A 22,837-nucleotide genomic window follows, 5' to 3' on the forward strand; every position below is an offset into this window, starting at 1 on the left:
AACCGTATTTTTTATTCGTTTACCTTATATTTTGTACATTTTTCATGTTCGCCCCAATTAAAAGGTTAAAACAATAGATATATCTCTCGTTATTTTTACCGGCTACAGTGGATTTCTACAGTATTTTAGTTTTAAAACTTGGTAAAAGACCGATCCGCTCTAATATTAATTATTAAAAACATCTCGAATACCTTTTAGACCTCGAATTTATATACCAATTAGAATATCTAATTAATCAGAGTTATAAACATTTAGATTATGAGCAAAATCGTCGTCTGCTTAACAAGATACCGGTAAACGCGTTAACTCACAAGGACATTATGGAAGAGAACAATATAGTAGAAATCAATTTTGAAATAGTCAACTCGGAAATGCTTAAAGTAAATTAAATAAACATCTAATACATATAATGTTTGATACATACTTTTTTTGTATATCATCGCAATAGAAAATATTATACATGTAACATGCAATATTCCAAAATCAGTACAATTGATGAACACCGAAAACAATAAAATTTAAACACCGGAGACAACTCGTAGCCCATAATTGACCAAAAGCAGTACCTATCACAATTACAAAATTTAAAAAGTAATTGCCTAAATTAATAAAAATAGAACATATTAAACAAAAGAATAATTATGAGAAAAGTCATGAAAAGGTAGAATATCATTTTAAATATTAACACATTATAAAAAAAAACCTATATGAAAAATATTAAAAATTTCTCACAACTACAAAATAGCATTAAAATTAAAAGGGTAACTAACAAATTAATTTAACAATAAATATGACTCATATTTAATTATGATTTATCAATGTACGTAACAACCAATATATTAATAACGGTTATAATAATACAAATAGTATATACATATAATTTTATGATGTATCTTCAAACGAAATTGAATATTTATTATAATCAGTGGCACAACTACCGTGGGTGCTAGAGGTGCAAAAATCCCCCGGGGCCCCAAATCAATTCATAATAATAGGCCTGTGGACTGTGGTCGAACTATTTGGAATTTTTTTTAAAATATATTATGGTTACAACTTATTATACGTATGTCTCATCAAAATCAATAATTTTTAGACTAAAGGAGCATTATTATTTAATAATGCTAATAATAACAATTCTGTATAAAATGTATTTAGAAATTAAATTATTTATATAATTTATATATATATACAAATTATTAGATTAAAAGGAAAATAATTACTTAAAAAAACAGGAACTAATCCAAAGCAAAAAAAATTATTTTATTAATATCTAATATTATCCAATATTTTTTTACTTTTATTTTATACCTATTAAAAGGATTTTAATAATAAACTCTTATTAAATATTGCCGGCCTTTCCTACACGGTTCTGTATATTATTAAGAATTTATTTGGTATTTAGATCCTTGGCTACATGGGCTCTATAATATTTGCTTGCACACACACCAATACATACCAAGTTGCGGCACATGGTTATAATATTCAAAAAGTATAAGTCGTAGATACTAACTAGTTACCTATTTATTAAGATTGGCATTTCTTATAAAATTTAATATTTCGTTTATTTTAATGCTATTTATAGGCATTTGTAGTATTTGTTTTTGTTTAGTTTTTTATTATAAATATAAATAATTTTTTTTGGCTAAGTCAAAATTCTTGAAAATGTACCTAATACTAAGTTCCTCATAAGTTATTCTTATAATGATTAAAAAATTATAAGAATACAAAGGCACAATTTTTTATTGGCATTTGAAATTCAAATGTTGACAACGATTTTTTAAAATCATGAATATTTATAAATTATTTTATAGATAAAATTTTTAAAAAAATTTGTGAAGTAGCTATAAGAATTGAAAATGTAATACAAGATTTTCCATAAGTTTGGCTTACAACAAGTATAAAAGAACTTGAATGTTCGGTTAGGTTAGGTTGGTCAATTTAAAAAATCTTATCCTTAATTTAAATTTTTATTCACTCGTTAAATAATGATTTACTATTAATTAATTTTAGATTTCTGTTATAGACTTATAATTAAAAATTACTATTCGTAGAAACTTGAAACATACACCAGTTGTTTAAATTGGCATTTTCTGTAAATGATTTACTTTAGAGGTACTCAGGTCATGAAAACATAAACCTTCTTTTCACCACCCACTTTAAAATATAATATATTTATACATTATATTCTAGGCTAACAAATCATCTCCGTTCAGAATCGTTTTTCGTGTACAATGATACCATTGATACCTATTATTGAGTTCAAATTTAATACTTCTATATATAATTGTGAACAACACGATACCTAATATACAACAGAGCGGTGGCCACTTGACCACGCTTTTTTATACTTTATAATATTATTAATATTCTCATTAATTAGTTACTGCTTATGTCCTATATTATAATTAATAATTTGTAATATACACTATACTAAGTATTTAAATATTTAATCCATATTTAAATGACAAACACGTCGTCTATAGCAACGTTGACTGTTCTGAAGTGCTGGCCATTTGACCAGGGTGTTTGCAGCCACCATTACCTTCCAACGTTAAAGTTATTGTTAATGAATAATGATTGTAACATTGTTAAAATAACTAAATGAATTGTTGTTTTTGCCATATTTTATCGTTAATTTGACATAATATACCTAATTAGGCCAGGTGGTTGGGCAATGTGCCCCCCCTCCAGAAAAAAATGTCGAGCTATGATAGCTTAATTAGGTATTAATAATCAATAGGTAGGTAGTAATAATTAATTAAAAAATATTTTAAAAATGTGTTATATTATAATATTATAATTTGTTAAAAATCTACAAAATATACAAAACATAATATTATAATAATATATAACAATACAAGTATGAATTGTTCCAGCACATGCCTCGGCCGACGGAGCACCTTGATTATGTATCGCTTTAATTTTTTCGCTTTTCGTCGACAGATCCTATAGACCGTCGGCTGGCGCGGCTGGCGCGGCTGGCGCGGCTGGCGCGGCAGGGGCGGCTGGGGCGGCTGGGGCGGCTGGGGCGGCTGGGGCGGCGTTTGCAGTCTTGCAGGAGGAATAATTGGCATCCGTCTTTGTCTGGGCCGCCTGAGGAGATGAGGATCATTCAAAAACGGTTCCGGTTGAATACAGAACAGGTAATCTATTGGACTCATCTCCGTTCTACTGACCTGGCCTAAGTCAAACAATCAAACACGTGTTATTAATATTATTATTAATTGGTACACAACTCGAGTATTATTGATAAATCAATATGTCATTAGGAAATCCGTTCGTACCCAATACAGTATAATATATACATAATAATATGAATATACGATTAACGAAATATTATAGTATAATTATAATTAATACTTATAAAAATTATAATTCATATTATAGCATTAAATTTTAATAACATTATTCTGTAAATACCGTGTGATAAAATAAAAAAATATTTTCATATACCTTCAAAAAGATAATATTTTAAAGTAAATCAAAAATATTATTGCATATAGTAAAATTCATAATAAAATAAAATACATACAATTTCTGGCGAATAATGTTTTTAAATTATAACAAAATAGTTAGCATATTATTATTATTATTTATCATTTCAATAAGTCTAAATTTGAAATTAAAATGTCCATAAAAAATATTTTCCTTTTTTTTCACAGTTTAACTACCTGTTTTGTATAAAATATTTGTTAACATTTTTCTACCAGGAGATTGGGCCATAAAAGTATAGCACACAAATATACTACCTATTAATACGAATATAATATAATGTTTATTAACTAATTATTATTTTTTTTAAATACTTCCATACAGATTTAACTTATTTAATATACAACACGGTTCATAAAATTAGTCAAATATGAAATAATTTTTATAAAGAATGCCAATACTCATTTTACAAATATAATATACCATAAAGTCAGTCAAATAATAAATAATATGAAATATTTTTAACTTATTTAATATACAACACGGTTCATAAAATTAGTCAAATATGAAATAATTTTTATAAAGAATGCCAATACTCATTTTACAAATATAATATACCATAAAGTCAGTCAAATAATAAATAATATGAAATATTTTTAACTTATTTAATATACAACACGGTTCATAAAATTAGTCAAATATGAAATAATTTTTATAAAGAATGCCAATACTCATTTTACAAATATAATATACCATAAAGTCAGTCAAATAATAAATAATATGAAATATTTTTTTTCTAATATAATATTTAAAAATATAATTTTTTTTTAAATAACATGATACAGATTGTACATATTCAAATCGGTTTTTTTCCCCTTCTTCATATTTTTTAATTTCTTTAAGAATAAAATTTTGTCGAACTACAGTTCGTTTTCTTGTTTTTATTGTTCCTATACTTCTAATCTCAATATGAACTTCTGATTGAAGTTGCAATAAAACATTAAAAAAATTATGTATATTTGGATGTGACGTATAGAAATTATTTTTGAAATGTGAATGAAAAGACTCGAAGGCATTTGTAGTTCAAGTTAGGTTTCATAATCTTTGCACCCTACGCGTATGACTATTTTTATCCATTTCATTTGATGACAATTGATAATTCTATATCATAAGATATTGGATAATTTATAACCTTTTGATAAGGCATACACAGTCGCTTCGAGTAAAGTTTCGTATGCGCTGCAGTATTAGGAATTGTATCAATTTATATAAAAAGATGTACTATATTAAATATTATTTTATTACAATTTAAAATGTAATAGTGGTCCAATCACTGGATCAACCTATTATAAATAAAAAATTTTAGTTACCCAATTACCGGGCCTACCTATAATAAATATAAAATTTTAGTGGCCCAATTACCGTATACCCGTGGAAAAAAAGGTAAATTGTGGCCCAATTCCCGGGCGCTCAAATTTTTTATTTATAATAGGCGGATCTGGTGATTGGACCACCTTAATGGTCGATTTGTTTTGAGAGAGAACTTAATTTACTACTTAATAATAATTTATAAATTATGTAAATAACGTACAATAATTTTTTACGTATCACTATAGTATTAACTAGCCATGAAACGATACACGTTAACCAGGCAACAGTGAAAATTATTTAATCGAGAATCTTTAAGCAAGTCAGATTTATAATAAAAAAAAAATGAAATGTACGTTGTAGTAATAATTAATAATAATAATACCTTTTATTTGCAGAGCCGGATAGAAATGATGACACGAAACGTTTACTTGGTCTTCGAGCAGCGTAGTACAGACTAAACACGTGTTTGGGGTAGAAATTTTCTCGTCCGTTGGTGTAGACGCCTGACGACCGGCTTGCAGAACTGAATAGTGAATACTGATTCCATGGATTCAATGCTTACTTAACAGGTATCAAAGATTTAGGTGACCACATAGTTTTGGAAACCACTACCTTTTCGAATAATACAATGTCAATTCCTACTACCTGATAAATGTTATACTGACAAGGAACATAAAATAATATATTTTATATGTACCTACGGTTCGTGTTAAATGTCTACGGTCGAGATCATCAGCGGGGGTTTGGGAATTGTAAATGTGTGTGCGTGTGGTGTGTGTGTGTGTCGATTCGGTTAACCCAGATGTTATATTGAACAATAAAACCTACTAAATAGAAACCTGTATAGTGTATATGGCACTTCGAATGGCTCAATGTGTAAAAAAATAAATTTTCATTAAATAATCGTCCATTTAAAGTTAATGGAGAAAAATAATTCAAATTTGCAACCGTAACTAAAGAACATGTATGATGTATATATTTTTATAGACAACGGCGTACCTCAGGAATTTTCAATAGGAACATAATATGTGTTATAATATAGGTATTTAACTGAATAGTAGTGTCGTGATGATCTATGCAAACATATACATAACATATCTTTGTAACTTTATCTAAGCATAGACAAAAATAGCTAATTTTTTTTTTATTTAATTGATCATCGTAAATTACAACCTAACCTTGCAATGCAAATTATAATTATTAGAATTATCTATCTCTTTAAGCTAAAGCTTGTGTTGGGATATAGAGTAAAACAAATTGAAAAATAATATGTGGATAATACAATATAGAAGTATAACATTAAGGTTATAAGAAATTTTAGTAAACAGTTACACGATATACAGTTTTAGATTGTGAATACAATTATAAAAACATCAAAAACAGCAATGAGAAAATAGAAAAAAAAACAAGATCAAAGATAATACAGAACAGAAAGAATGAGTTAGATAGTTTTAGTTGGGAAAACGACCAGTATGAATTTTAACGTTCACGGTTCACGGGGCGAGTTTTTATGATATATTATAATAATATGGTAGGTATATGGTGTTAGGTATATACGGACGACAGCACCAGCCCGCAGGCCATCAGAAACTCGACGTTTCAGGTAGTGCCGTAACTACCCTCCGTGGTGCCCTTGATGAATTTTATTTTGGCGCTTATTTTTGTTTTATTTCATAGGTATTTATAATTTTTTTATAAATATAATAATATTACATTTTTACGTGTTAATCAAAATACTGCCATGGCATATTTTTTAAATAATCGAGTCTTTAAACTAAGTTAAAAAAAAAAAAAAAACATTTTTATTTAACTCAAACGCGCCCCTCACATTACTGCGCCCTTGCAAGCGCCCATGTCGCCAACCTCTAGTTACGGCACTGGTTTCAGGGTTTGGCGGCGCGTGACTCCGATGCGGGCGGCCACCGGACGAGCAGACGCGGCCGAGGTGTGACGTGGACGAATCTACGAAAGAATCAGGATTGCGGCGCGTCGTGCCGCCGTCCGCTAACTCTCTCTCTTTTTCGTCCCTCGGCAATTCCGACGCCGCCGGTCGAGTCTTAGCCGCACCGGTCGCCACTGGATCCGTATGTGTGCCACCCAGTGCCGGCGTTAGATTTTTCTCTGCCCTGAGCCAATTACCTATAATATGCCGCCCTTATATAATTTATATATTTTTATTTATAATGCCACAGGTTGCACAGGTTGCACGTACCTTCCGCCGGCACTGGTGGCACCAAACTATTAATATATATTACTAGCCGATCCGTCACAATATGTTGAATTTATTATTCAAATTTTATCGTTTAATGTGATCGGTAATAAAAAACGGTTAATGAAAAGGTATTGAAATATTTCTATCAGTAATAACTATGAATATATTTTTATTAAAAATGCGAACATCTCTCTCTCCCTCTCTCTCTCACTCTATATATATATACATATATGTATATAATATATGTGTACGTAAATATATATATTAATATTTAATTAATATTCTTATATTATAAAATATTATGTACAGATAACTAATGCCAGGTATAAATTATTTGACAGTACAATGTTAAACTGACCATTTGAAATCGTTATAGAAACATGTGAAGGCAATATATATATGGATATAGAGAGTGACCTAACCCATGTTTTGTAAAAATTTTTGTAGAATAATGTTAGGGGCTGCTATATGTTTTTTTTTTGTTCGTTTTACGTTCAACTCTGAGAATAAAAGAGACCACACAGGTTATAATGCTGTGCATATTACATTTATGTATATCATATAAAAGGGACTGTATCGAATCAAAGACACGTCTTACACGGCTCTGATGGTGAGGTAATATGCTTATGCACGCGGTGAGAGGTTATGAAAACGGTTTAAGTATCTTTAGAACTGCACAGCCGTATAATAGCCGCGACAGCAATACAAGCAATACAGGACGACCGTAATTTCATCATTCGATTATTTTTCCCGAGGTTATTTTAAATTTGAAAAAAATATTTTGCCTTATTGTATACAAGCTAAGTTTATTTGATATAAGAATATTAAATATTAATATATATATATATATATATAATATATATATATATAATATATATTTACGTAGACACTAGGTGGTCAGCGATAGCATCTGCCTTTGCAGTTCGCAGAGATTGCAATTCCGATCTCCGTTTCTATAACGATTTCATATTTAATCTTTGTACGTCAAAATTGTTAATACCCTGCAGCACATAGACATATAACCGTTTAAGTAAAATACATTATATTATATATATATATATATATATAAATATATTGTAAACTCAATAAAAAAAAGTATGAATATTTTCAATATTATGTAAATCTTCTAACTTTGATTCTTGAACGCTATATACTGCTTTACGCCAGGGGTCTCCAAAGTCAAAACAACGGCTCACAGGTCGTGCTCGGCCTATAAACAGCTCGTATCCGACACTCTAAACATAATAATATGTATATCACAAATCGCTATAGCTTGTACCTATAATCTATATATATACCTATATATACATCCATATATTTGCGTACGTATATAATATACATTATACTTATAATTATTTAATATTTTTATATTATAAAATATTATGTACAGATAACTACTACAAGGTACAAATAATTTGGCAGTACAATGTTAAACGGACCATTTGAAATCGTTATAGAAACAGGTGAAGGCAGTTGTTAAAACTCTGAACACCTGCAAGACGTGTCTTTGAATAGATACAGTCCCTTTTATATGATATACATATATATGTACAGCATTAACCTGTTTGGTCTCTTTTTATTCTCAGAGTTGACCGTGAAACGAACAAAAAAAAAACATAGCAGCCCCTAACATTCTACAAAATGTCATACAAAGCGTGGGTTAGGTCTCTCTCTATATACATTATACATATATAATATATTGCCTTCACATGTTTCTATAACGATATAAAATGGCCAGTTTAACATTGAACTGCCAAATAATTTATGCCTCGTAGTAGTTATCTGTATACATAATATTTTATAATATAAAAATATTAAATATTAATATATATTATACATACGTACGTATATATATATATATAAGTGCAAACGATAGCGATTTGTGATATATATATTATTATGTTTAAATAAATTTGTCATTGTTCTTTGGAGTGTCGGATAAGAGTTGTTTATGGGCTGAGCACGACCTGTGAGTCTTAGTTTTGACTTTGGAGACCCCTGGCGTAAAACAGTAGGTATATAGCGTTCAAGACTCAAAGTTAGGAGATTTACATAATTTTGAAAATATTCATACTTTTTTTATTGAGTTTACAATATATTTAATATTTATATATATATAATATTCTTATATTATATAATGTATTTTACTTATATGGTTATATGTCTATGTGCTGCAGGGTATTAACAATTTTGGCATATAAAGATTAAATAAAATAATAATAAAACAAATTATTTGATTTACTGTTATTATCGAGGTTATTATATTATATCAGTGTCGTAGACAGGATTTTTTTTATGAGGGGGGGGGGGGGGTTCATAATTTTATTGAAGTAATATTTAAAACATTAGTAGTAGTAGTCGGACATTTGTACCTATTACCACCTATTAGACGACAGATGTTACTGATGTGTACTGGGTTAGTGGGTTGTCATAGGTTCCATAAATAATATAGTTATTCTAATTGGATATAATTTTAGATTTGTATTTTAAACTTGATATAAACTACCCAAACAAAAATATGTGTACCTACTTAAAGCATTTAACAGAGTTAAAAATAAGGTAAAACATTAAAATCATTTCATATGTCACAGGCTACGCTACGCCGTAAACTACTTCAGCTAATAATTTATAAGCTATGTTATATTATTCAGCATTTTAATTCTTAATTCTGTACCTATATAACGGCAGTAATTTGAGCGGAAACGACTAAGTATGATGAAATTGTTATTGACGATAACTTGTCGTGCTATAAAATTTATTATTCGTACCTACTGTTGGCAGTTTGACGAAGTCCCTTGTTAATCTCAACAATTTTCGTTCATTTAATGAAAAAATCGTGAAAAATGATCTAAAAACTAAGAAAATTCCCTAAAAATCCATTTAAGGTGAATTTTGTCAAAAACTGCAAAAAAAAATGTCATTGAAATAATCAGTAACAAACAAAACACTTTTTATATTTACTGACCAACGTTTCAGAATAGGTACAAGAAACAAAAGATGCCTTTGCATCAAAATGTCAGCCACATTAATTAATAATAACTATCATGGATAAACAAAATTATTTTTTCATAGCATTCAAATTATTGTATGTAATTATTTGCCTACGGTCTAAATGCATATAAATTAATTTTAATAGAAATATATCTTTCTTTTAATTACATTAATTTAGGTTTGAAAATGAAGCAATTAGTGTTTTAGCAGAGCTTGTAATTTATTAATACATCTGTTAAAACAGTACTAGAACATAATAATATACAACAACTCTATTTATTTAATTAATTATCCTAAAGATTCATAAATTTGTAACAAAACTGGTTACTAACTAGATAGGTACTATAAATAAATGACAAACATTATAATGTAGGTACTTACGACTTCCAACTCTTTAATTTACTTCAGCTGTTAAATCATAATCAATTTATAAAATTACATCGACAGTTTGTTTCTCAAGTCATTTAAAAGACAATTACAATTACCCATAGCTTAAATAATGTTCGTATCCATTTCCCTTGCAATAATATAATGTGTGTTATGTAAATGTTATGCATCAATGTTGTATATTAATTATAAAGACTCAAATATAATATATAAAAGGATAAATAATCAATAATATTACCTTAATTTAGTATTATTTATGATTCTGTATACCTATCACCTACTATATTTATAGTTTGTTAAATATAATATAAAGTATATACCTATATAATAATATTATACATATTATAAATAAATTTTTATTCTTTTAACGTTTACGTTTAGGTTTTCATATTTTTTGATAATGCTATCTGATATTCAGTTTTTAAATGTCTAAACTACCTACTTACCTATTTAGTATTTATATGATGTTGATTAATTTTCATATATTTCAGATTCTGAACGGAATGATGAATGTATTGATTCTACAATGATGTGTGTTTTTTAATGTCTGTGTACAGCATAACTAGTTAAAATAATGTTTCAATTTCCAACTTTGGGGGTGATTTCCGATGACAAAGTGAATATCCTTAGTGCATTATTTGTTAATAATAATGTAGAACATGTTAACTATAACGTCAATTAGGATATTTTATTTAAATAGTTTTAATACAACTTTTTATAACATAGTAAAAACTAATGTGTAACGAATAAGTGCACACACACTAATAATGTGTATAACTGTGTATTGTAATTCGTAACATACCTCAAAAGTAAATAATAATAATAATAAAACTGTGTGTACCACGGCCACATAATATACAACAATCATAGAGGTCAAAAGAAAACATTTTTCAACAGTTTTCAAAAAAATTGAGAAAAACAAAAAAAAAAGTGACAGAAAAACGGGAATTTTAACGCAAAACCAGTTTTCAACCAAATTGATTTTTTTTATATATTTGCAGTAATTCAAAAACTAATCACTGTAAATACTTGAAATTTTCACATGTTTATATTATCATTATTAATACATAGCTAAATTCAAAATATTTTGAAAATTTTTTTTTGAAGTGTTGATAAAAATATGTTGGATAGCTAAAAAAACTTGAAAATTTAATACAAGGTTCTTTATGAGTTGTTTTAATTGTAGTTAAAAAATATTTTCAATTTTTTACTTTATGGAATAATATTTATCCACATAAATTAATTAATATTATAATGCGAGAGACATAAAAACACTAAAAATTCTAAAATATTTAAAATGCTCAAAAAATGTATTTATTAACATTTTTATTTTATAATATATAAATTTATACAGTTGTAGAAAAATATGTATCTAAATATTTGAAAAAAAATCTAAATACTAAATCTATAATATATACTTTTTGAAATAATGAGTGTTGTTAAGTAAAAAAATCATCTTGTATATAATTATTCCAATATTACAATTAAAAACAATACAATAAAATGAATAACGTATTATAGTCCATAACACAAAAATTTGTTCATAACACCAGCACCATCATTCCACGACTGACATCAATGTGTTTTCAGACTGAACTAGTTACTCTGCATGTGTAAACTTTGTAAAGTTTAAAAGTATGAAATGTCTGGAACAAGTTCAATAGTAAAAATGAATTATATAATAATTGTATGCATAATATTTGAATAATCAAATTTCATACTTAAAAAGCATATCAATTATATTTACCGGTTATATGATGATTGATGACCATTGACACAAAATTTGGTTTGTGAAAGTTATGGGCTAATTTTTGCAGCATATATTAGCATCATTCGTGAAACAAGCTTTTATCTAAATGACCACATACTCCTCCTCATTGTATATGTTTTCAACACATTTTATATTTAAACTTAAATGAAAGCAAATCTATAACTCGGTTAAAAGTTGGATAAACAAAATTGATTTTTTAAAAACTTCTATTTCCAACAATTTAAATATTTATAATATTTGAATGTACAGATGCTGAATATTTAGTGAGCATAACCAATTTAGAGGGTCAAAACATCACCCGACATGTAGATGTAGATACAAAAGAAATAGATTCATCACTACTAGTTATGGATCTTCCTGACAAACGATTCTATTCTTGTGTACATGCAGGCACTATTTTTTTTAAGGAGCTCCTACAAATCAGGTGTCTAAACAACCTCATGTGTGTTTGTGAAAATTAAACGTGGCACCCCTTCCTTAATACTCAGCAAATATAGTCATAGCCATTCCCTAGTTTTAGGATTAGGGAATTAATTGATTGTTTTAGCTCCAATGGTCTGTGCAAAATACTCCAAGCCCAATAACTAATTGCCTTTAAATTTATTGGAAATATCAGCTTTTTTTTCAAAAATAAATCAATTTTTTTCGACCTTCTTTTGACAAAAACATATACATCCGATTCATAATATGTAATTATTAATTTCATTTAGTCATTAATAACTGCATCACTTAGATAAAATTGTTTGTTTTGATTACAATTGCTGCTACTATCCATAATTTCTTGTTTCCGCAAACTAAAATTATATAATAATATACAATTTAATTGTTTTATACTTGCTATTTTTGTTGCATTAATGACAATTAACATTAATAAAGTATTAAATTTAAATTATTTAACATAAAATATGATAATTATCAATATGTATTACAATACAAGGTCCTAAACAAAATTTAATATTATTGATAATATTCTTTAGTCATGCTTGCTCTTAAAATACATTAGCTACTAACAATATGAATTTGATTATTTATAATTGTTTTAATAACATGAGTACCTGAATAATATTCATTATTGAGTAGATTATATTATTATTATATTTATTAGGTACCTAATTGTATACAATTATTTGTTTTTAGATCAAATAGTATGAAATGCTAGTATTAAGATTGTAAACCATAAACTTGTATGTGCTCAAAATTACTTTTAATCTTTTATCTAATTGTTAAACACATATGCATATTATTCCTTACAAACCAATGCGTGTTCTGTTCAAATTTCTACTAAGTTATTATTTTTAATAAATTCTTATAACATGTAAAATTGAAAGGTGGTTTGTTTTACGAATCAAATTAGGCTCAGCGTAGCATAAATTTAATTTGGAAAATATATATCGAAAACTTACTTAATCAATTTTCAAAATAATGATAGTATTTAAAAATTAAACATAATTAACTAATAATTATACACGTGATATATATATTTATTATTTAATTTATGCATACAGTGTTATGAAAATTTGAAAAGGCATTTTATTCAATCATGGTTAATGGTTATCTATAGGTATAATAAAAATATTTTTACTTGCTTTTTAAAATACTTATAAAATGTTAAATACATATGTGTTTCATATAATGATAATAAGTAAGAATATAATAAAATATAATAAAAAAGAACTATACTTATGATTTAAACAAAATCTTAAATTATTATCTTTAGATTAACTAAAAGATTTATTAGACTTTTATTAGCTTAAACTGAGAAACTTTAATGATAGATATGATAATATATTTTACAAATACAACAATGCCAACAACTCGATTACAATGTGATTTTTAGCAATATTAAAAAAGATACAATTTGTTGAGTTTAAACTACAATCAATTAATAACTTGGATAATAACAAAATACACGGGTTTGATGTTTACTTAAGTAACATAATACTTTTCCTTTCTAATGTAGATACCTATTAAAATATGTATCTTTAATTTATTTGTTATTACAGGTCTAGTACAAGAGCAATGAGAAAAGCGAACACATATAAAAATTTGCACATGCACAAATTGCAACACCTATATAAATATATTTATCAGGTGTACCTTGATAATCTTGCTTTTTTGAAAAGTTAAAATTAAATCAAGAAAATTTAATGTTATGACATGATATATCATATAAATATATACATTTATTCACTATAATATACAGTTACCTAAGCATAATTTATAGATTTATCTCTGGGATATGTACTGGTATATATTTATCTACATGTACCTATATAGTAGATATTATGATGATGGCAACTCAGTTCTAAGCCGAATATAGTGAGCAAATATGTTATGTATCTATAGTACTATTATGATTTTTGTATATACAGTAACAATCATGTGTACATGTTAATAAAATATTATAATTGAATAGTATAATGAGCATAAGTTATGTATATGTATTAAGTATAGAAATATGAGTTAAATATTAAATACATAGTGAGTTAAAAACGTTACTTTACCTTTAATACTTTAAAAATGTAAGCCAATTGCTGAATGCATTATTGAAGTAAACTGGGTACTGCAAATACGATAAACGAATGGCGCTCTAGGTATATGTATATGTTCTGGATGACAGAAACCAACAGACGTTAAACTTCTCTCCTTTTTGAAAAATCTAAATTAAATCAAGAAAAATTTAATATTATGACACAATAAAATATATTTTAAATTTTTTTAAATGTATTTACAATGACATAAAGCTACCTATAAGTAGGGTTACTATACGTCCGGATTTGAAAAATGTCCGGATTTTACAAAGGTAATCATTTAACGTGGTTAAATTGATATAAAAAGTTATATCAGGTGGCAGATTTTTGGGTTCACTCTGTATAAATGAATAATATCTAATTTCTATTTATATATATATTTTTTCCCGGAACGTCACGATATGCGACTACCTATTATTATCGTTGTTGCCATAAAATAAAAGATTTAAGTATTATCAAATATAGTCTTACTAAATTGTTAGTTATCTAATATTATATAAATATTATATTACATACACATTTTATAACATATTTAACCTAATTTATAGATCTAAATAAAATTGTATTAATGAAAGAATAATTTTTTTATTTTTTGTTTTACCCCCCCCCCCCCCCCCCCCGAAACAGAACTGATGTCCGGATTTGGTCTAAAAACGTTATGGTAACCCTACCTATAAGCATAATTAATAGATATATCTCTAGAATATATATTGGTATTTACTATTTTCTTATCTACATATACATAATAGATTATGATGATATGGCATCTCAATTCTCTATGCTGAATGGTAAGGGTAAAATAGGTACTTTCAATTACACATACAACTATACAATATTATCATGATTTTTATATATACAGTAATAGTCAACATGTACATATCAATAATATATTATCATTAAATAGTGTAATGAGCATAAATTATGTATAGGTATTTCCGTATTGAAATACGCATGAAATATCAAGTACATTTTTAGCGTTTTATTTTATAAAATCTAAAATACATAGTGGGTAATGAACGCTATAATATTACAAGATTAAATATATACAAATTTTTCATTAAAATGGTATAATAATGTTGTGCAAATGTAATTAATATATTGAGATTACTCTAGCCAATACCTAGGTACGTTCTATATAGTTATATCGTAGGTATAATTATAAAGGTACGTTTTCTTAAGCATGAGGAATTGAATTTTAATAATAACTTTAAATTGTTAGTGATTACATATTATACAATGTTATAATAAAAAAAAAGATCGTGTAAGTGTTTACCTTAAATCCTTTGAGAAAAGGTAAGCCAATATTCAAAATGCGTTACTGAAGTATACCGTGTACTGCTGGAATAATAAGCGAGTCGCGCTCTGTCTGCGCACAGTCCGGACGTCCGGACAAAAAGACTCAAAGACTGAAAGACGCCAAACGGCTAAACCAACGACAGCTGCCCCGCTGAACCAAACATATTGTCTATCCCCTCTCAACAGTTCCATCACCAATGGCGTGAGGCTTACACACGACGTAGATGTCTTCAGCAGCAGCTGCTGCTCTCTACATCGTGGACTTACACACACCACAGAATAACCGTTTCCGTAATCCGAGTATAGATGTCGGTAATGTGATCACTATTTGTTACGATATTATAAAAACGGAAACAATCCATTGGCCACCGGAACACGTCTCTATGTCACCTAATATTGCTAAAAATTGGGAATGTTGAAATTGCAATAGTTGCATTTTACTATGTAATATTGTTATTTGACATTGGTTTGTTCTGTTAAATAAAATAATATTATAAATTATAAAAATATATCGTTCTGTGATAATGTCAATACGATTTATTTAGGTGATAACGTACGCCGCTTCTTCCTAGAGACCGTATTTAAGGCCAAAGCGCGATAGTGAAATAAAAATTATTAGAGTATCGATTTTAAAGTGACCCGACTTGGGCAATATCACACATGTGCCTGCACATACCGCGCATAGGGCTGCTTATATTTTTTCGAATTCTTCCACTCACAGATATCTATACTGACTAAATAAGGTACTCGGATCGCAGAACGTGCTCAAATTTTATGTTCGAACACCGACCCTTTTGGCGCGTTTCTGTCGGACCAAAGGTCATCACGGCGCGAGTTACAGTCCGGTCAATACGGTCGACCGTTTTTTCCCTCCCAAATGGTCAAGCTGTGATCGCCGCGAACTTGTCGCCGCCGTCCTGGTCGACGCGTCAACTTTTGTCTTCTTCACTCCTTTCGACACATTCGTCAAAAAGCCGACCGTGTGCGTTATTGCCGCGGTAGGCGCGACACCATTTTGCGTACGTGTGTGCCCGGTGACACGAAAATCCACGTGTTTTTTGTCTTGTACTTTATGCGAGTTCGCATGAGTACGACTTTTTTTTATATCATCAAAATTGATATTGTTGCGTTTTTTGCGACCCGACCGCAATATATGTATAATTGTGTAAAATATTAATTTACCATTTTTTTTGGTCGTTATAATTAATATTATATTCAATAACCGCCGCGGCCGTATTATCATAACAAGATACGATTTAATGCCTACTTCGTTAAACTGATCATAACATTTCACCGTACAAGTGAAGACTACCAAATTGGATCGTCGGATCGACCCACCACCGGAATCAGGTAGTTTTTTTTATATATTTAAATTGTATACCTTCCTGGTAAGTTAATAATTGTTTAAAGGATTGTTTATATTAGATAGTAGTATTACTATTTGTATTATTTTATTTATTTATTTATACTATATTATTATTATTTTGGGGCCTCGCGTTATTACAATATTATATTCGTAACGCCTTGTGACAGTGTCACATTATTATATTATAATATATATATACTAAAACCTAATTTATTATTATTTATCGGTCATCTAATTGTCTTGTCCGCGCGAGTCGCGGCAAACAGCTGCCATAATAATATATCGTAAGATTTGTCGCAGCGACAAAACATAATATTATTTATATTATTAACAGTGAAGCTCGCGTATCAGTTTCCGCCATGTTGGTCGTCGGCAAAATAAAATGAGATAGGTACAGCACCACCTCCCCAATTTTTTTTATTGTTTTCATTCTGCTGTAATTTTTTATTTTTTATTTTAAATTCAATTTTTTACATTGATGTCGGCCTCGGCTTCAGTTCGCTAGTTTTATTAGTCTTTATTACCTATTGTTAAATCGTGTCTTGACTATTTATGCTGGAACCATATTATTGTGATAATAACGACGGTGAGCTGATATCAGTTAAGACTGGTTATAGAAAAAAACTTAAATAATAATAGTCATATCATACGGGCGACTAATGATGAACCCCGTCGTTACTCAATTAACATATTATAATATTACTCACGATGACAAAATAATTATAATTAGACAAAAAAATAATAATCAAATACACAGCTATATAATATAATATTTGTGTGTACGTGCTGATCAGTCGCGAGCAAATGCCAATATATGGGCTAACGATCATACCTGGCCGTTGTAATTTTTAACCGTGGCGTTGGGACTATTATGAATTAAAGCGATAATGGGTGTAAACAATAAATGAGCACAGGTTTTTATAGGTTTATGTCTTACTTAGTTACACATGACATTATATTATCAAAAAGGTAGGTTAGGTTAACCTAACCTAACCTATAATAACTTATTCCGTGTTAATTGGAAGGAAGTATACGATAAGTTTTACTACTAAGTTCTCCCTTTCTCTCTCTCTGTCTCTCTCACTCTATATATATATATATATATATATATGCGTACGTAAATATATATTAATATTTAATATTCTTATATTATAAAATATTATGTACAGATAACTACTCCGAGGTATAAATTATTTAGCAGTACAATGTTAAACCGACCGTTTAATATCGTTATAGAAACATGTGAAGGCAATATATTATATATGTATAATGTATATAGAGAGAGACCTAACCCACGCTTTGTATGACATTTTGTAGAATGTTAGGGGCTGCTATGTTTTTTTTTGTTCGTTTCACGGTCAACTCTGAGAATAAAAGAGACCACACAGGTTATAATGCTGTACATATTACATATTATATGTATATCATATAAAAGGGACTGTATCTATTCAAAGACATACGTCTTGCACGGTTCTGATGGTGAGGTAATATGCTTATGCACGCGGTGAGGGGTTATGAAAACGGTTTTAGTCTTAAGAACTGCACGGCCGCAATAGCCGCGACAGCTGCAATACAAGCAATACAGGACGGCTGTAAATTCATTATTCGATTATTTTTCCCGAGGTTTTTTTGAAATTTAAAAAAATATTTTACTTTATTGTATATATACACGATACGTTTATTTTTTTATTTTTCATTAGATCGACTTTCTCACATTCTTGTGATATCATTACATCTGTCATTACACATTGGTACCATTATGGTATTGTAATAGATAGATAGGTACGTCATGATATAATAAAAAACTTTATTATAATATTATCATGGGTTGGTAGGTACAAATGGTACATTTTTTCCTTTTTAGGATTTAGGGGGATACAATCAAAAATGTGTAAAAGTCTATCAAAGTAGACTTGATAACCAATTCAAACTATTGCAATATAATAACAATAATTGTTATAGTTATTTTTGTCTCGAGTAAATATAATAATAATTATAATATTTACTTGAGAGTTGAGAGTTGTGATTATAATTTCTCCTATAGTATAGACTATACTGTAGTACTGTACAGTACACTATAATAATAATCAAAAGCATTGATTATAACTTGTTTTCGTGGATATGAATTTTAATTAACTACACATAAATCACTACAGAATACAATATGAATCATCTCGTTTTCATTGTTTTATCTTTTATTATACCTATCAGTCAATTGAATAAACCAGTGATTTTTAAATAAGTATTTTTTATTTTTTTTCATAACAACACAAAACAAATTTTCTATACTTTTTATGAGTACAATATAACTCAATATATAAATTATGATACCTATCATAAAAATAGATGGTATTAAAAAACAAAATAGTAAAAAAAATTAACAATACTGTGTCCGGGCGATTGGACTCCAGAACTGAATTATTTGCACCGCCAGCAGCATAAACTTCTGCTTACTTTAAGTAATCCCCTCCCTAATGCACACAAGAAACGGCGTTTAGGTCGGGGTTTTCTAGCAGTGGATTTTTCTAGCTCAATAACGTCACTCCCAACACTATCATTGCGTATAATCGTTTCGATATCCAACACGTCGACCGGCATACATAAAGACTCCTGTCCTCCCGCGTTTTTAAATCATCCGAAATCGATGGCTCGTTTATGTTCTCTATATTATTTTCATCACTGCTTATATTTGTGGGAGACATAAATGCTCCAATCTTATTGATAGGCACATTTAGATACACTTTAAGATCGGATAACTGCACGTGTTTGCGTGTAGATATTATATTATAACTTCTTCCGTGTCATTTGGAAAGAAATATACGGTAAGTTTTACTGCTAACTAAGTTCTCCCTTTCTCTCTCTCTTTATATATATCTATATACGTACGTATGTATAATATATAGATATATTTTTATATTATAAAATATTATGTACAGATAACTACTACGAGGCATAAATTATTTAGCAGTTCAATGTTAAATTGGCCATTTGATATCGTTATAGAAACATGTGAAGGCAATATATTATATATGTACCTATATAGAGAGAGACCTGACCCACGTTTTGTAAGAGATTTTGCAGAATAATGTTAGGGACTGCTATGTTTTTTTTTGTTCGTTTCACGTTCAACTCTGAGAATAAAAGAGACCACACAGATTAATGCTGTACATATATGTACAATGTACATCATATAAAAGGGACTGTATCTATTCAAAGACACGTCTTGCAGGTGTTCAGAATTTTAACATTGTACTGCAAAATAATTTATACCTTGTCGTAGTTATCTGTACATAATATTTTATAATATAAGAATATTAAATATTTTATACGTACGCATATATATATGGATGTATATATTATACATATAGGTGCTGACGATAGCGATTTGTGATGTACATAATATTATTATGTTTAAATACATTTGTCATTGTCCTTTGGAGTGTCGGATAAGAGCTGTTTACGGGCCGAGGACGACCTGCCGTTGTTTTGATTTTGGAGACCCCTGGTGTAGAGATGAATATAGCGTTCAAGACTCAAAGTTAAAAGGATTTACAAAATATTGAAGATATTCATACTTTTCTCATTGAGTTTACAATATATATATATAATATTCTTATACTATATAATGTATTTTACTTATACGGTTATATACCTATGTGCTGCAGGGTATTAACAATTTTGGCGTTCAAAGATTAAATATGAAATTGTTATAGAAACGGAGATCGGAATTGCAATCTCTGCGAACTGCGAAGGCAGATGCTTACGCTGACCCCTAGTGTCTACGTATATATATATGTTACGGGCAAAGTAGAAAATTCGGCCATTATATAACAATGTATGAATGATAATTTTAATACTCAAATTGTTCTTACATTTACCGAGCATTGTACTAGATTGCCCAGGCAATCAACTCTGCCAAGATTCAAGTGGACAAAGTGAATTAAATACAGCACACATTTATATTGAATTGCATTTATATTGTATACTTAAAAATATCACTACAAAACTATATTTAGATATTTTAATACTTAATTATCTTTAAAAATCTTTTAATTTAGATGGCCAAGCAACAAGCGTACGATAGGTGTACTTACAATACATTGTGTAAATGTGTAAATGTAAAAAATCTAGTCAACTTTGCAACTCAAAGTGCCATAATAGTAGTGGTATATGTGGTAATGAATAATGTAAAGTAATGCTATAGCCATTCATTATTTTTTAGTTTTAATCAATTAAAAATAAAATTATCAAAATAATTGGAATTTAATAATAAATTGTATTTTATTCATATCAAACCACTTTTAGATAATAATTTTATTGAAATAATGAAATAATGAATTTAATGATGAATTTGACCTCTCAATATTTTTCCTAGGGGGGAAACTGCCCCCCTCACGCCCCTCCTAGATGCCATCTATGATTTTGTTAATATTTCATAATTGTTACCATTAAATACTATATACATATAGTAACTATATTAGTGTTTATAATCAATGTTGTTACTTTGATCTTTGTATTTTATAACATCTTGATTGAAATTGCCAACCAATATTTTGGTCATGGGTTTGTTTTAATTGTAATGCCTTTGATTTTATAGAGTCCAATATTTGCTCCAAAAGGGACCATGATGCTGCTGATTATAGATTTAACAAGTCAGTCAATCACGCATTAATCATGGTAGCTGCCACAGCAGCTGCAAAGGCAGCAGCCATGGCCAAAGGCAAACGACTGGAAGCCGAGGATGCTTAGGCACCTGCAACAGCACCAGCACCGGACAGTGGTGCAAATAGTAAGAAAAAAACAAAAATAAAATTTTAAAAATGTGAAAATTAATGATACACATTTGTTACAGATGCTGGGAATGTAGTTGATGACCAAGAATAAGTATTCAACTACTCACATAAATGTTTATGTATTACATAAAATTCAAATTATATTGTTTTGTTTTATATTTTTTTTTTAGCCAATAAACATTTATCAAAATATCAATTTTTTACTCGTTTTTCTTTTCATTTTTCTGTATTGTTTACACTCTGAAATTAATTAAAAGATTAAATTAGTTTTAAACAAATTAACTTTTTTCTTTATTAAAACATTTTAACTACCTAGTTGATACCCACTCTTAAAGATATGTTTTAGTTTTATTATAGTACATGTATTTGTTTCTAAAGGGTTCAGCCATTTTTATCATGATAAATAAATAACTTTGTTAAACATATATTACAAACTTTAAATACCCATAACTTAATTTAAAAATAAAATATTGTAATGAAATTCAAATCTTTGAGTTTTATTTGATATAACGTTATCTTTTATTTATGATTATTTTTACATATATTAATTTATTTTACAATATTTTCTTTTGATTTATGACTTAGTGTCAATTTAATACACTAAAAAATCTTATGGGTTATAACAATTATATAGGGAAAATTTTTAATAATAACTCACAAGATGGGTGGGATCAGGCTTCAGCTTCT

General features: G+C 28.4%; 2 long non-coding RNA genes across 3 annotated transcripts; one reads left to right on the forward strand and one right to left on the reverse strand.

The window, feature by feature from the left end:
* The first annotated feature begins 1,322 nt into the window (after nt 1-1,322).
* On the forward strand, nt 1,323-22,346 carry LOC126550216 (uncharacterized). Of its 2 annotated transcripts, XR_007604258.1 has the most exons (4): nt 1,323-3,143; nt 5,199-5,372; nt 21,955-22,146; nt 22,210-22,346. It is a non-coding gene; the product is annotated as an uncharacterized LOC126550216 (long non-coding RNA). The 2 variants fall into 2 exon arrangements; XR_007604257.1 differs by lacking the exons at nt 1,323-3,143; nt 5,199-5,372 and adding an exon at nt 16,493-17,341.
* LOC114124643 (uncharacterized) lies at nt 11,851-16,117 on the reverse strand. Its single transcript, XR_003592463.2, has 4 exons — nt 15,969-16,117; nt 14,669-14,823; nt 12,141-12,958; nt 11,851-12,039 (listed from the first exon to the last, which is right to left on the reverse strand). It is a non-coding gene; the product is annotated as an uncharacterized LOC114124643 (long non-coding RNA).
* Nucleotides 22,347-22,837: the final 491 nt, after the last annotated feature.

This window comes from Aphis gossypii, chromosome 2 (genome assembly GCF_020184175.1).
Source record: "Aphis gossypii isolate Hap1 chromosome 2, ASM2018417v2, whole genome shotgun sequence".
NCBI lineage: Eukaryota > Metazoa > Arthropoda > Insecta > Hemiptera > Aphididae > Aphis > Aphis gossypii.